Source organism: Corylus avellana, chromosome 5, assembly GCF_965113065.1.
Source record: "Corylus avellana chromosome 5, dhCorAvel1.hap1.2, whole genome shotgun sequence".
NCBI classification, from domain to species: domain Eukaryota; kingdom Viridiplantae; phylum Streptophyta; class Magnoliopsida; order Fagales; family Betulaceae; genus Corylus; species Corylus avellana.
Window position 1 is genome coordinate 5,406,993 of NC_142494.1, and position 17,531 is coordinate 5,424,523.

At 35.5% G+C, this 17,531-nt stretch overlaps 1 pseudogene; it reads right to left on the reverse strand.

Annotated features, from left to right (window-relative positions):
• Positions 1–1,857: 1,857 nt before the first annotated feature.
• LOC148585273 (G-type lectin S-receptor-like serine/threonine-protein kinase At4g03230) lies at positions 1,858–9,499 on the reverse strand (annotated as a pseudogene).
• Between the last annotated feature and the right edge of the window lie 8,032 nt (positions 9,500–17,531).

The window sequence follows — 17,531 nt, forward strand, 5'->3', positions numbered from 1 at the left end:
TTGTTGCCGAGAATGAGTCTTCTTGTTTTTTGACCGGGTTGTCTCCTTGTCCTTGTTCTAGAGGGTTATCTCCATATTCTTGTTTTTGCCCAAAGTTTTCTCCTGTCCTTGTTTTTGCCCAAGGTTTTGTCCTTGTCCTTGTTTTAGAGGGTTGTCTCCCTATTCTTGTTTTTACCCAAGGTTTTCTCCTTATCCTTGTTTTAGAGGGTTGTCTCTCTATTCTTGTTTTTATCCAAAGTTTTCTCCTTATCTCCGGTGGTGACATATCCATTTCTTCTTTAACATATCTGGGGGTGATATACCCGGTTCTTCTTTGAAATATCCGAGGGTAATATTCTCGGTTCTTTTTTGAAATATCCGAGAGTGATATACCCAGTTCTTCTATCAAATATCTGGGGGTGATATACCCGGTTCTTCATTGAATCCCGCTTGACAAACTAAGCTTTAACCTACAGAATAATCTACAATCATGATATATGAATCTTTCAACAAATTAACAAGGTATAAGCCTAAATTCCCTCTCTAGATTCTCTTCTTGTGGATTTTCCCCTTACTGGAAAACCCCTTTCATGTTTTCTTTCTTTTTCTCTGTTATATTGACTGATTGTTGAAGAAAATTTATGGGTTAGTATGTATGGATGATTTTCGGTTATTCCCACTTAATGATTTAGCCAAAATCCCTAAAAACTTTGAGAGCTGAGGTTGTAAACCGAAAAGTTTTCTCCACAGTATTTGAGTTGCTTCAAATTCGGTTTTCAATAATACCCATGAGATTACAGCTCCCTTTTTGGCATGCCCATTGGTTAAATTCGTAGATATTGAATCATTTATGATTGATTTATGCTGAGTCTTTGTTTTATATAACCGATTGGGGTGTTCGTTTTAGTTGAAGTGGTTTTATTGTTTAATTTTCTGGATGTTGGGAGATTTATGAAAGGGTGTTTAGTTGGGTGGCCTGATCGATTATGGGTGGGGGAGGAGTTGGGTCTTGTTATTCTCTATATTGGACGAAATTGGAGCAAATTTGCTCTTGATGGGGCATTGGGTAGTATTTGATAAAATTTCTGATGGGTTTTTTTTTTTTTTTTTTTCCTCTCGGGGTTGGCCGAATATCAGGGGCTCTGATTGATGAATTGTGAGTTGGGTAATTCCTTTTTGGACGGTTGGGCTAAATTCTCAGAGAGGTTAGAGCCCATCTCATGGGAAAGGGAAGATTCAAAAGGACAAGGGGGTAGTGAGAGCATTTGCTGTAAATAGGGGATTGATCCAAAGATTTTAGTATGTATAGTTCTTTTGCATGTATTTGTTTATGGCTGGTTAATTTGTTTAGTAGCTGAGTGGTTGTTTGAGTGAGTCTTTGGCGTTGGCCCAAGTGGTGGAGGCCTTGCCTTGAGGTATCATCCCTTTAAGGTCCAAGGTTCAACACTTCATGGGTTCAAACAATCTATTGGGGCACACTCCCTGTTGAAAAGCCATCAATTTAACCAGTTCTATGTAGGGAAGCTTCCGAAAATGTGGTGCACAGGACCGGAGCTTATTCTACATAGGTGGAAAGGGACATGCTTGGAGAGGTTGTCTGGTTTCTGTATTTTTTTTTTTTTTTTTTCAGAAGTTGTAAAGTGACATGGTTGATATAAAAAGCTGCTCATCTTATTCCCAGTGTAATTGTAAGCAAAGGAATGATAATTAAACCCACGGTCCAAAATACTACATGAGATTTTTCCGGTAAGCACCATATCAGCTTGGTTTCTCTACCAGAATTGATATCAAATGTTTGGTCCATTAATAGAACTTTTGCAAGTGTAGTAAAGGACAAACTCACGAGAACTTGCATTGGTATCATACATTATATATTGATCATCTTCCTCCAAAACTGGTGGTTAATTCCGGTTCACTAGAAGAACTAGCTTTGATAGGATGGCCTCTCCATGGAACAAATGCTGACTGTTTTGGAGTTGAAACTGCTGCAGCTTCACTATCAAGCATGGTAACAACATTTGATATGGTGGTGCGATCATTTGGGTCTTCTTATACGCATAAGAGTCCAACATTTACACACTTCACAAACTGATCCGCATTGCAAACTTCATGTAGAGTTGAGTCCATTAAATCCAAAACGTTGTTTTCTACCCACAATCTCCACGCCTGGGACAATTTTAAAATCAACATTGGAATGAAGCATAAAATGGGTGAAATAATAGTGATTATAAAAAATTAGACACTTACCTAAGCTATAAGGCTCATAGCAAGTTCTGATTGATAGAATCCAGTATTCTTTGTTCCACTTATTATCTCAAGTAGAACTACACCAAAAATAAAAACATCGGATTTAACTGAGAAAAGTCCATGTAATACATACTCTAGAGACATATAGCCACTGCATAATAATATTTATCGGTGGATAAGGTAGGCACTTGTATATTCTTTTTGTAAACGGAGTTGGTGAATTGAAAATTATGTTACAGTACTGTATTGTAAACTTACAGAGTTCCAACTACTTTAGTTGTGTTAGCCTCGGTTTCTTTGCCTTCAACCATCCTTGCCAAGCCAAAGTCGAATATTTTGGGGTTCATCTCCTCGTCTAAAAAAATGTTGCTGGTTTTCATATCTCTATGGATAATCCTTAATCTGGAGTCATGGTGAAGATAAACTAACCTACGAGCTATTCCTAAAATAATTTTGAAGTGCATCTCTCAATCGAAAGACACGCTTAACTTTGATCTTGAATGGTTTCCATTTGCCATTCAAGAGAACAATATTTTTAGCAATAGTAATAAATGAGCTTTTACTCAAACAAGATATATGTAGTCTATGAAGCACTACAAGAGATTAGGAATTCAGTTTAGAGGCTAACCAAATATAATTGAGTCTAAGCGTTTGTTGGGCATGTACTCATAGAGTAAAATTTTTTCATATCCTTTTACGCAATACCCCCGAAGCCTAATAAAATTTCTATGTTGAAGTTTTGTAATCAACACCACCTCATTTTTAAATTCTTACAAGTCTTGTCGTTAGACACATGACAGCCTCTTTAAAGCAATTTGTTGACCTCCTGAAAATGTGCCCTGAGACACCATACTCACAATATTACCACTAACTAGAAATTAGTTTATATGAAGATTAAATACCAGCTAATGTTGTTGAAATCACCTTGTAAACCGGCCCATAGCCCCCCTCTCCAAGCTTGTTTGCATCTGAGAAACTATTTGTAGATGCGAGAATGCTTTCCAAATCAAAAAATGGTACATCGATGTCTTTCTTTTCTTCTTCTGTGAATTCACCCGAGTCTATCGAGTCTTTGACATGTTTTTCACTGTCTAATGGACGAAGTGCTCGCTTTCCTTGATTTTCTGAATTCATAAGAAAACAATATATACATAAACATTACACTTACATGATAATTAATTACATGAAATAGCTAAAAACTGACTTTTATTTTGATTGAAATTGAAATACGACATGTTAGTTCTTGTGTTGGCTTAATTCAGTTCCAAAATGCAGATGCTATTGTTCACGGCTCAAACACTGATATAGAATACTCAGAATCCAATCTCCACCGTTCATAATGTAGATTCATGTGTTATGAACGTCCCTGCAAAATTTCAGCTCAATCGGACCACAAACGCCTATCGATCGGAGTTGTTGATGAAGACTGGACAGTCTGGGTCCGGACCTCCAGAAGCCGGGTCCGGACCCCATTTCCAGAAACTTGATTTTTCAAGCAGGGTCCGGACCTCAATTCCCCGGGTCCGGACCCCAGTTCCCGAAAGTGCATTTTATGAGGCATGTCCGGACCTCAGATCTGCAGGGTCCGGACCTAGCTGACTTATTAGGTTTATTTTCTATTTAAACACGATTTTGCTACATTTAGACGTACGTATTTTTGGAGAGCAAAATCAGAGAGCTTAGAGAGAGATATTGTTCTAGCTTATTTGAGAAGGGATTAAATACGTGAAGCCAATCGGAGTTCCGATGAAAGGAAATCTTATAGAAGAATTGTGCCAGATGTTCTGGAAAGGGCTACTGCGGTAGAAGTCAAGTGGGTCGCTTGTCGTGTACAAGGAAGAGTAGATTGCAAAGGTTTTGTAATTCTTCTTGTATTCCTTATTCTTCTTATAGTGGATTGATTTCCTGGGTTTGGCTGCCCCGGAGAGGTTTTACATTTAGAGAGTTCTCTAAATGGTTTCCTCTTCGTAACCAAATATCTGTGTTCTTGATTTTCATTACATATCTGTATTTGGTTGATTATTGATTGTTAGGTCAGATCTTATTCCGCTTAATATTTGTGAATCACCTAGACATTTGAATAGGTGTCGTTTGGAGTCGTTTTAGAATTTTCAATTGGTATCAGAGCGGGTTCACTCTGTGAAGGATTTATTTCCTGAGTGTGATCCGAGACTCCATATCAAATGTCTCTTACGGTTGCTCCTAATTCTCTTCCCGTCTTTGACGGAACAAATTATACGCTTTGGAAAATTCGTATGAGAGCTTATTTTAAATCCATTAATGTTTGGCATATTGTTGAATCTGGATGGACACGTCCAGACAAAGCAATTGCTGAATGGACAACGGAGGAAAAGAATAATGCTACTGCGAATGACAAAGCTATAAATGCTATTTACATCTCTGTTTCAAATGAAGAATTTTCTAGAATTTCTAGATGTGAAATAGCTAAGGAAGCCTGGGAAACTTTAGAAATCACACATGAAGGAACTAAGGTTGTTAGAACTAAGGTTGTTAGAACTTCAAAAATTCAAATGTTGGTTTCTCAGTTTGAGGAGATTAGAATGCAGGAAGATGAAACTTTTGATGAATTTTATTCAAAGCTTAGTGCCATTAGAAACTCTACCATTAATTTGGGAAAGAAAATGGATGATGCTAAAGTGGTGAAAAAAATCTTAAGATCTTTGCCTGAGAGGTTTATTCCCCAAATTGCTGCTATACAACAGAGCAAGGACTTAGATACTATGAGAGTAGAAGAACTTGTAGGTTCCCTTCAGACCTTTGAGCTAATTCTTCCTAAACACAAGAATACCAAAAATATTGCTCTTAAGGCAAAAAATGTTAAGGTTGACTCTTGTGGTTCATCTGATGAGGATTCTGGAAATGAGGAAGAAATTGCTATATTTGCTAAGAAGTTTAGGAAATTCTTTAGAGCCAAGAAAGAAAATTTTAGAAATAGCAATTCACAATTTTCTGAGAAATCTAGAAATGAGAATGTTGAGAAAGGAAAGTCATCTAGAGGTATCAAGTGTCACGAATGTGGTGGACATGGGCATATTCGTGTTGACTGTGCTAACTTGAGAAAGTCAAATGGCAAGGCATTTAATGTGACTCAAAGTGATGAGTCAGACAAGGACGATGCTGAACAGGGAGTTAATTACTTAGCACTTGGAGTTAGTTATGAGAGTGAGCATGAGAATAGTGAGTGTAATTCTCAAGACAAACAAGGTGTGTCCGATAATGATTCGGAAGAAGAAGATGATTTGCAAAATGCTTATAATAATCTCTTTGTAGAATACACTAAACTGAAAAAGCTGAATAAGCAGCAATTGAAGAAACTCAATGAGGTTAATCTTGAAAATGATCAACTTTCTGTCACCTTAACTGATTCTCTTGCTACTCATAATACTTTGATGTCTGAAAATCAAATGCTAATTGCCAAAGTGAAATCCTTAGAGAATGAACTGAATGAATCAAAGAATCATTTAACAAAATTCTCTAGTGAAAAGCTAAATCAAATGCTACATAATCAGAAACATTCGTTTGATAGAACTGGATTGGGTTTTGATAAATCTACTATTTTATCTACTAATGTTGCTTCTTCTTCAAAGATGATTTTTGTGAAACCAGTGAACAAAGAAGATAGCTTGGCTGAAAAGAAGGTAATTTCTCCTCAAATTTCCAAAGGTGGAAAAGGTAAGGGAACTCTAACTGATTCCTATATGTCTAGTTCTAAGTCGAGAAGTATGCACATGTTAAGGAACCAACCTTCTCAAAGGTTTATTCCTACGTGTCATAACTGTGGTAAGATTGGACATATTCGTCCTAAGTGTTTTCAGCTTAACAGTCATGAGCCTAAAAGAGAATATTTCCATTCTAGAAATAGTTATGAGAAATTATTCAACATGATGAGAGACGTAGTAACACGGTTAGATGTCTTGGATAAGAGTCACACAGTTGTCCCTGATGTGAAGAAAGTTTGGGTCAAGAAGATTAATACTATTCACCCATTGAGGGGGAGTGGTAATGGACTCACCTAGATTAGGTGGGCACATAGACCATGCCTAGAAATTGAGCATATTGATATTTGTCTATAGCTGTTCTAGGGCATTTTTTTCTTAATTTTTGTTTGCTTTGTTTTTATTTTCTTTGATTATTTTTTATTCTTTTAGATTGTTTTAATTGTTAGATACTCAGTTTCTCATGTCTTGTGCTCAAATGAATATTTTACATATGAGTGGGGTCAATATTTCTGCAATTTACATCTATTGCTCCATATGTTTCTGATATACCTTGTTTTTCTGAAGATTGTTAAAGGAGTAAGAGTCAGTTTTTCTCATGTTCGAATTTGTGCACTTTTTGCCCCCATTAGGTTTAGATTTTTGTTATATGTTTGGGAATTTGGAGCAAACATTTTGCTTGGAAGATAAGTAGTGTCAGTTCTATCCACTTGACCAACTCGTTAGTTGAACCTAGCTCCTAAAAAATTCCACCATTTTCCAAAAAAAAAAAAAAAAAAAAAAAAAAAAAAGGGGCATAAAATAAGCTCAGATGATTTCATTTTGCTTCTGTCTGTCCCTAAAGAAAGAATCAGTGATCAAATCATTGCGAAAATAGATGATTACTAAAGGACATGGTAAAAGAAAATGATCAGTCTCAGGGGGAGTGTATCGGATGAGGGAATCTAGGTCCTAACATTATAAGGTTTTACTGTGGTTTGAATCAGACTGCTGGTCTTCCTTTACAAAATGTCTGCCTAGATTTACCTTTCATTGATGAAATCTTAGTTAATGGGAGTACTCACACACTACACCATCACATGAGATTTCTGATTATTGCCTACTTGACTGCATTCACAGACCAAGGTTGTGTCATGCATATGGTACATTTACGGTGTAAGTGTAGCTTGTTGATCACTCCGAATTGTTCAGATATTCATACAAGCATGCATGATCTATTGCTTATCTATACAAGTTTTTTTTGGTGTTTTGTTTTAACAAAAAAAAAAAAAAGGAAAGCTTTTGGATATTCATTGTGCAATACATGAGTCATTGATGTGTTATCATGTGTGTTCATTTAACTTTTAAAGGGGGAGAAATATGCTTTGCATTTCCAGTTTCCTGTTGTTAATTGAGTCATACATTGAGGGGGAGTTTTGCTGATGTTTCTTTATAATCACGCATCATTTTTTTTCATGAGTTTTATTTATGTCTTCTTGTTCCACATATGCCTTGATGTATTTTGTGAAGTGTTTCAGGAAACATGAAGACCTTTTGTCATTCTGTGACAAAAAGGGGGAGTAAATATGGGGAGATGATGGGATTGGCTCGACATTTTGGTTTTGTCACTGAATTGCCAAAGGGGGAGTTTGTTAGTTCTTGTGTTGGCTTAATTCAGTTCCAAAATGCAGATGCTATTGTTCACGGCTCAAACACTGATATAGAATACTCAGAATCCAATCTCCACCGTTCATAATGTAGATTCATGTGTTATGAACGTCCCTGCAAAATTTCAGCTCAATCGGACCACAAACGCCTATCGATCGGAGTTGTTGATGAAGACTGGACAGTCTGGGTCCGGACCTCCAGAAGCCGGGTCCGGACCCCATTTCCAGAAACTTGATTTTTCAAGCAGGGTCCGGACCTCAATTCCCCGGGTCCGGACCCCAGTTCCCGAAAGTGCATTTTATGAGGCATGTCCGGACCTCAGATCTGCAGGGTCCGGACCTGGCTGACTTATTAGGTTTATTTTCTATTTAAACACGATTTTGCTACATTTAGACGTACGTATTTTTGGAGAGCAAAATCAGAGAGCTTAGAGAGAGATATTGTTCTAGCTTATTTGAGAAGGGATTAAATACGTGAAGCCAATCGGAGTTCCGATGAAAGGAAATCTTATAGAAGAATTGTGCCAGATGTTCTGGAAAGGGCTACTGCGGTAGAAGTCAAGTGGGTCGCTTGTCGTGTACAAGGAAGAGTAGATTGCAAAGGTTTTGTAATTCTTCTTGTATTCCTTATTCTTCTTATAGTGGATTGATTTCCTGGGTTTGGCTGCCCCGGAGAGGTTTTACATTTAGAGAGTTCTCTAAATGGTTTCCTCTTCGTAACCAAATATCTGTGTTCTTGATTTTCATTACATATCTGTATTTGGTTGATTATTGATTGTTAGGTCAGATCTTATTCCGCTTAATATTTGTGAATCACCTAGACATTTGAATAGGTGTCGTTTGGAGTCGTTTTAGAATTTTCACGACAGATTGTGCAAGGTAGAGTGCATTTTGGCAAAACAATTACCTTGTCTCTTGGCCATCTTTCTTTTGCACAAATATATACAAACAATTGCGTTTGCGAGAACAAACACTACAATTAGAGGTATCATAACAATCAGAGTCAACGACATCTTTCCTTTTGAAGGCTCTTTTAAAGGCTGAACAAAACCACCTTCTACAAAAAGGAAAGAGGACTACTCTCACATTAATATTTAAAATATAAAAGGACTCTCCATCGTAATTTTTTCAACATAGAACATGCTCTTATGGAAAAATCAAAATGATAAGCCAAATTTCACAGTTATACTGTTTAGATTCATTGTTGCAATTATAAGGTCTACTGTTAGTACAAGGTAAGCGTGATATTGCTAAAGAGGATTTGAAATTTCTACCAAAAACTTCCCAACTTCTAACGTTAGAAGTGATTATACATAAAGGAAAAGAAGACTTTTAGAAACCTGATGAAATGCAATGGAGAAAGAGGTATGGGGTTTGATTATCACAGCTAATTTAAACAAGAGGTAGGACAAGATCCTCCTTTTTAGTGGTCTAATTCATTCTTCACTAATAAAACAATGTTAATCTGCCAGAGGCACACGAAATGGCATTCTAACCTTCAGTACAATTTAAATTTGAGGCATCTCATTGGAAGTTTCTAGTGCAAAGGCGCCTCCTTTTTCCATCTCCTGTTAAATTGCAAGTTGAATTGGGCCAGTCCTTGCAGTCGTTGGATGAATTACAGCTTGGCTCTAGTGGGGGCTCCCAACTAATCTCTATTTCATCTTTAACTTCAGAACTATAGTTGCTAGAATCAACGATTGCATTAAACGGGAATGGCTTATTGAGTTGCAAAATTCCTAATGAATTTGTATCATTTCCTGCGTGTTCGACTTGGATGAAAAATTTCCGTGTAACTGGATCTATACTTGTGACTTGCAGATACATGCCATTGGGCGTCTTGAAACTAACCTGGCCTGTGAAATTGCTACAGTAGAAACTGAAGTACATGGGGTCACCACAATTTGGTCTAGTGCTCAGCGGATAGGGGATCGGGTTTGTGCCACAAGGCTGACAATTCCTTGGAGTTGATCCTGCAACGATATAAAGTATGAAACATGAACTAAACATTGAAAATGAGCTATTGGCCTTGTAGTAATATGAACCTGTCTAGCCTTATAACATGGTAGCGAGCTGCTTGACATGTTAAATACTTGTGTAAATACACCCTGGTCCCTGACAGCCCAAGGGTGAAGGTGAGTATATACAGGAAAGTAGGGCTGTAAACGAGCTGAGCTTGAGCAAGCCAGGGCTGTCCAAGCTCAGCTCATTTAAAAATTTCACGAGCTCAAGCTCGAGCTGAACTCATGCCGAGCTCCAAAATTTAAGCTTGGCTCGGCTCACTAAGGAAAATTCCTTGTGCGAGCCGAGCTCAAGCTCGCCTAGTAGCCGAGTCGAGCCGGGCAAGCTGAGCCGAGTTGGCTCAACTAATACAAACTTTTTTAAAAAAAAAAAAAAAAAAAATTAACTTAAATGACTCATCTTCCCAATGAGATAAATTATATTAGTAAAAACGTTTTACTTCCCAACCAAAAAATTGAAGGCAACTTTGATAAAAAAAAAAAAACCGTTTATTATATATACAAATTATCTAACATTTTTATTTTTTTTTTATTTTTTATATTGACCAATTAGCTCTCTCTATATATAACTAAACCAATTAACTAATTAGTTAACTTAGCTTAATACACACAATACACTAGTTAACTATAAATAGTTATAAATTATATGACTACATTATTAATATTTTAACTATATATATTTAGTATTTATGCTACATACTATATAAGCATAAATACTATTTATAATATATAAACTATTTAATAAGTTATATATATATATATACAAGTTGCACTAATAAGCGAGTCGAGCCTCTATACGAGTATGTTCACGATCTTTAAACGAGCGAGTCGGGTTTTATACGAGTATATATGTATTGTCTAATAATCGAGTATAGTTTCGTGTCCACGAACGGCTCATTTAATAATCGAGTCAGGCACGAGCCGAGCTTTATCATGCCGATCCCGAGCGAGCTCATGGGTAGCTTTGTTCGTTTACAGCCCTATAGGGAAGGTTAATTTTTCAATTTGCTGACAAAATTTAGGTAGAACAATGGATTTTGAGGGTAACGAAATGTGATAGCTAGTAAAGCATAAAAAAGAAAGATTAATGCTATGATTTTAAAAATCCATACCAGCAGAGGTGGTTTCTCACTTCCTTTTTCACATCAATGACGATTTTTTAATTTTCAAAAAAAGACATTTACTATACTTGGCCAGATAAAAAATTTAAAAAAAAACTTAGCCAGATCTGTATCTATGTATGGATGCAATTCAGCTACTGAATTAATCCCGGTATATTCCATTGTGTAAAAGAAGTACCTATTACAGATTTTGCCACGCGGACATAGAGGTCAAGACCGCCAGTGTACTCCTCTTGTAGATGAGGATAAAACAACCAACGCTGTGAAAACACACTGGGAAACCTCTTTTTTTTGTCAAATATGATGCAAGATCTATGGCGAAGAGATTTGCAAAATATTGACTATCAAGAACAAGATAATATAATAAACCAAAATAAAATTCACAGGAAACCATTTGGATCAACACTGGCGTAAGCCGGTGGCTCTAGTACCATGAAAAAGTTCATAATAAAATAACAAATTGCAGAAAAATAAAATAAGACACAAGATTTTTACGTGGTTCGGTCTATGACTTACATCCACAAATAAAGTGCTAAGGGCTACATTATATTTTATGTAATAAATTATTTTACAATACAAATGCTGTCTATTTATAGGGATGAGAGATAATACAAAATGGTATAATAAAATCAAATCAAGTATATTTAATTCTGATTTGATTTTATCAATTACAATCGATGCTAATAATTCCCATAATATCACAATATATTTTAACAAAGCAAGACAATTACAACCAATCTCTTGCTTCGTAATAGGACATACAGAAGGATTTTCTTTCTTTCTTTTTTATAGATGAGAAGAGAAAAAGGGGCTTACAGGAGGATCTCTCCACTATTGAAACGAAGATAAAGATCCAGCGAAAAAAAATATACAAAAGAAAGTCTGGTTAAAGAAGCACGACATTCATGCTATAGAATTAACAGTGCCGGAACAGAGATGAATTGAAAAAAAAAAAAAAACATACGAATCGAATTTGTGAAAGACGATTAGACGAACCAAAGAGGAGAGTGGGTTTCTGAGCAGAATTCAGCCGCTTTGCGGGGGGGAGAGAGAGAGAGGTAGCTCACTAGCTCAGGGAGGGAGTGCGGTGGCGAGGGGGAATGAGAGACAGAGAGAGGAGAAGGAGAAAGTTTGAGTGTGTGCCGCACTAGTAGTAGGAAATAGGGCTGAAAAGTGAAAATGTTAAATGGTGTTTAAGTTTAAACTTCCGAAGTAAAACAACTTGGTTTTGGTGTTAATAGAGAAAAATATAAAAAAAGTCCACCAAATTATAAGCGGTTTGCAATATAGCTTTTTAATGTTCAAAAGCTACTAAAATAGCCCACAAACTACCAAAATGTATTAAAAAGACCACTTATTTTTTTATATTCTTATAATATCTTTATTCTTTTAACAAATAAAATAATTGTAAAAAAACAAAACAATTTTTTAAAAATACAAAAAAAAAAAAAACAATGGGCGAATAAATACAAAAACAATGTTTTTTTGGAATAAATAAATAATTTAGGCCAACTACAGTGACTAATTTAGGCCAATTACAGTGACTATTTATGTCGTATTAAAGTAAAATCAAAGGTATGGTTCTTGAGATATTCAAAAAAAAAAGAAAAAAATTTGTCCTTGGAGTCAAATTCTGTTAAAAAATTGTTTTGATTCGCCCATTGATTTTACTTTAATACGACATGAATCAATTTGTAATTTAAACCAACTACAATGACTAATTAGTTATTTATTCCAAAAAACTTTTTCTTTTCTTTTTTTTTTTTATTTATTCGCCCATTGGTTTTTTTTTTGTATTTTTAAAAAATTGTTTAGTTTTTTTTACAATTTTTTTATTTTTTTATTTGTTAAAAGAATAGGGGTATTATAGGAATATAAAAAAAAAATGGCATTTTTGATACATTTTGTTAGTTTGGGGGCTATATTGCAAACGGCTGATAGTTTGAGGGACTTTTTTATATTTTTCCCGTGTTAATGTCATATATTATATATATGGGTGGTTGCCTACACTATCCGTCTAGTGATAGGCGCTTAGCGATTTTTTTCAACTACTTTTAAAGGCAGTTAGACAACTTGTGGTTTATGGCCGTTATATAATTGCCCGCGTTTTCAGCCATACTTTTTGTTAGAATGAGTTTAGGCAATTTCTAAGAGTGTGAATAGTACTTACAATCGCACCTTCAATATATTAATAGGCCGCAGTCACACCCGGCATGCCAAATTAAGTTTTCAGCTAATTTGGTTAGCATTAATATAGCAAAAACATAAAAGAGACTACTACATCTAGCTTTTCAATCTGGAAAAACTTTTTCTTGAGTTTTATAGTACACAAAAAACAGTATTTTTTTTTTTTTTTTTAGAGATGGACCCACTATTCTTCCATCTCCCATTTATTGCTTTTTTAAATCTACAATTGGATCTCAATGACTCACATCTAGATCTTACAAATCTAATTGTGAATATATATATATATATATATATATATATATATATATATATGAGATGGAAATATTGCATTTCCCTTTTTTTTTTGTTTTTTTTATTCTCCATTATCTCTCTTCACAAATGGATTATTTGAAGTGGTTTTCTGAAAAAAAGAATAAATTAAATGAAGTAGAGAGAGACTTAGATAGCGCGATGAGGAGTGTTTTTACAAGCTCAAATTTCTAGCAAAATTTTGACTAAAATTTTGAGAGTGGGACGGGAATGCTAAGGTTGAAACTCCAATCTTAATAAAAAATATAAAAAAATAAAATTAAAAATAAAATAAAAAAAATAAAATAAAAACTATTCTTACACAGCTACCTTTAAATTTCTAGTTGGCATGGTTTCTCTATTTTTTTTTTTAAAAAAAAAAAAAATAGTGCAAGAACTATATATAATTATGGAGTTGGATTTTGGATGACATAGGCTTTTATAAAAGCAAACTAACGGTTGTGGTACTGTTAATGAATTTTGGCAGTATTTTTTTTTAAAAAAAAATATTCTAATTAACATATAAGTGAAAAAAAAAAAAAAAAAAAAAAAGGAAGCTTGTGTTTGTATTGTTTGTTAGTATTTTCGTTTGAAGAATAAAAATTAGAAATAAAATAAAATTAAAATGATTGGTGAAAAATATAACTGTTGTAATATGTATCGAAAAAGTAGTAACTAAATAGATAATTGCACTTTTTGGTAATTTTCTACTTGAAAAAAAAAAAATAATAAAATAAAATAAAATAAATAAAAAAAATTAAGGTAATTTCTTAGAGTGAGTTGAATGCTTGAAATGGTAACCTTTCGAACGATGTCAATTAGGTCGTCCAAGATTGTGCTCCAGATGCCTTGACAGCTCGAGGTTTATGGTGAAGACGCATTAATTCTTAATTTTTAGATTTAATTACATTGTTAAATTTCTTGTGTAACACATTCCAATCTTTCCTAGTTTGATTTGAAGCAGCACAAATTTGGGTTAAAAGTACTCCTATTCATGAAAACTGTCCGATTGAAAATTGGCATGAGTTGGAGAATGTTTGACGTACCTGCAGGTAGAATTTGAGTGTCTTTCGGTGACTGGAAAAGCATGAAGTGGTTCTATATGGACTAATGTCAATGGCTGCACACATATTGGCCAATAACAAAGTAACTCTCAGAAAATGAAAGATAACCATAGCTACGAGCAGCTTTGCTACTCTACCATAATTGATATCAAATGTTTGGTCCACTAGAATTTTTGCGAGTATAGTAAAGGACAGACTCACGAGTACTTCCATAATTGAACGTTAGAAATTTTAACGTTCATTTTCTAAAGTATGGGCAAATGGCCTAAAAAAATGGAATTAAATGTCCCTATTCGAAATTTTGGAAAGAATGTTGAGGTACTAAAAAAATTTATCAATAGAGTTGCTGAAATTTTGATAAGATATTGTTATTTGTTAAGGGAATGTTGAGAAAATGGCCATAAGAGTTGCCAACATTAATTTTATTTTATTAGTATTTTTTTTAAAGCATGGCCATTCTAATAGTGAGCGGAAGTTCTAATAGTTGGACAAGTACAAGTAGGGGTGGAAAGAACCGCAACCACAATCGCTTTAAGTGGTTATTTTTTTAAGTAGTCCTAATTATCCTATTAGGGCCATTACTAGTAGTTAATCGCTAACCAACAGTTATGTATGAACAAAATCCTCTCCAGTCCATTTTGGACTGGAGAGTTGTAGTGACCCAGATAATTAATTAAGCTTAAGTCGCTTAGTTAGAGAGTTAATTTGGGTTTTGGGTCACTAAGGATCACTAGAGGGGCATTTTGAAAAATTGGACTTTCTGACTGGACGAACGCTAGGGTTGGCGAACATACGCTCCTGGTTTTAGTAGAGGACGTATACATGGGGACCATTGTACGTACGCTATCAATAGTCCGCCGTACTCTATCAATAATACAAGGACGTACGATAGGGGACCACCGGACGTACGCTACTTTTTGGAATACTCCTTTGTTAATACCTGGATTTACGCTACAATCTTTGGACCGCTGTGTAAACAGTACCAAACGTACGCCTCAATAGTACTGGACATCAGCTACTTTTCAGAGGAGTTAGTGAACATCTCCAACTTTTCTCCTCTACAAATACTAACCCTACCCTCGCCCTTTTCTCGTTCAAACTCACCCCCAGGCTCCAAAAAACCTTTTGTGAGTGTGTTCTTGTGAGATTGTGTAATTTGTGGAGAAGGAGAGGTGTTTTCTTGAAGGTAACCCTCTGCACCTAACCTTTTCTTTCTAAGTCGTTATGCTCTTTTAATGCTTTCTAGAGTAGCTTAGACGTTGGTTTGAGATTTAGACATATTATACCTTTGATGTTGTTTAGATTTGGGTTTAGCAATCCATTATGTTTTCTATTCCATAGAGACATTGTTTTGAGATAGATGGTCTTAGAAAGCCTTTTGGTAGCCTTAGAAATCGATTAGGGAGGATAGGAGGACAAATGGACAAAATAAGGTTCTACTTGAAACGTTCTGGGCGAACGTACGACATCGAGCCCAGACGTATGGTCAGAAGCGTTACAAGGAATGCTATTTTGGTCAGCCGTCCGATAGCTTCTGTTTTCATGCTCTAAGGTTGTTTTAATCTGACCTAGAACTAATAGAAGGTTTTTCACATATTTGGAGGACCCAAACTTGTGGAAGGAATACTTGGAGGATTTAATCGACTCAAGTGAGTTTTAACTCACATAATGCTTACGTTGTTATTTTCTATGACTGCACATCTATTTTGTGTACCAAAACATGCATATTTATAACTCTCACGATTTATACTTGTTGCACATGAACTCTAGCATTTTTGAAAAAAACGTAGTGCTGAATATATTAACAAAGTGAGACTTGTAAAAGCATGCATGTAAAATATAGACAAGATAAATTGCATCGTATAACATGGTACACCGATACGTGCGGTATAATGGCCATGGGCTTACTATACATGTTAACTTTATAGTCAAGTGTGTATATCGTTATATGGGCTTTGGATCCAATGGTTTTGTGGCCAGGCGCAGCCATTCCCGAATAGCTGGTCACTACAGGATGGACATCATTAATGGTGCGGGCCACCCAAGGTCGGACTTGATCGTGCCACTAATGGGATGTACGGTAGCGTACAATGACTGGGGCACTGGCATTGTATTACAGGTCCCTCGGAACAGCGCTAACCCTGCTAAGAATGGGTACTATCTCAAATAGACCATATTGTTAAATTATGACTGTTACTTTATATCATATGTATATATCATATATCTATATCATACTTATGATAAACCGTCATGATGGAATTGTTGCATACTTTACAAAAACCAAAATTCATTACAAAAATTGGCATGAGCATTATTTGCGTTAACATTCACTAAGTCTTTAGACTTATACCTTTATTTTATGTTAATCCTCCTCCATTACGAATAATTGCGCGGTTTAACTAGCTTAGAAGAAGATGCCTTTGGAGCAGACGTGGGTGATTGCACAGGACCTAATTCGAGTAATGTTTGAGGACTTGGACCCAGTTTGGTTACACTCTATGTGGACTGATGGAGGAACCACCCGAGTTAATATGATCAAGATTGTTATTTCCTTAGTGTTTCTTAAACTTAGGATTTGATCTGTTAATCTTTTGTTAAGACAATTATATGATGGGTTGTAACCTTATTTGATGATGGTCTGATGACCGGTACCTTGATGGTTATCTTTATGCTATGAGGTATTTTGTTTACTCTGGTGTATGAATGTATGGTTGTGTGTATAATGTTCTTTATTTATATAGTTTAGAAAATCTTCCGTTGAAATCTCTCGTCTATGAGAGGTTGAAATCCCAAGTCTTATCCTGTGAGCAATAGGGCTGAGAGATGAACCATGGGATCAATTACTAGTTAATTGACTTGCCCATCGGAGTCATTACAAGAGTATCCAGTTTATGGCTAAGATTTCCTTTCAAAAATCTTAGAGCCATAAATAGGACATGTGTCCCATTATTAAAAAATAATAATAAAATATATTTAACTTAAAAAAATAATAATAATAAAAATTAAGGGATGGCCGGACCACCTCCGTTGGGCATGGGGGTGGCTTCGGCCACCCCATGGCCCTTAGGGGTGGTCTGGACCCACCCGAAGGTCTGGCCACCCTCAAGGGCAAAACGAATAATAATAATAATAATAATAATAATAATAATAATAATAATAATAATGGGTGTGCCCTTGGGGGTGGTCCTGCCACCCCCTATGGCCAAGACGGGGTGGCCAGCCACCCTTTATTTTTATTTAT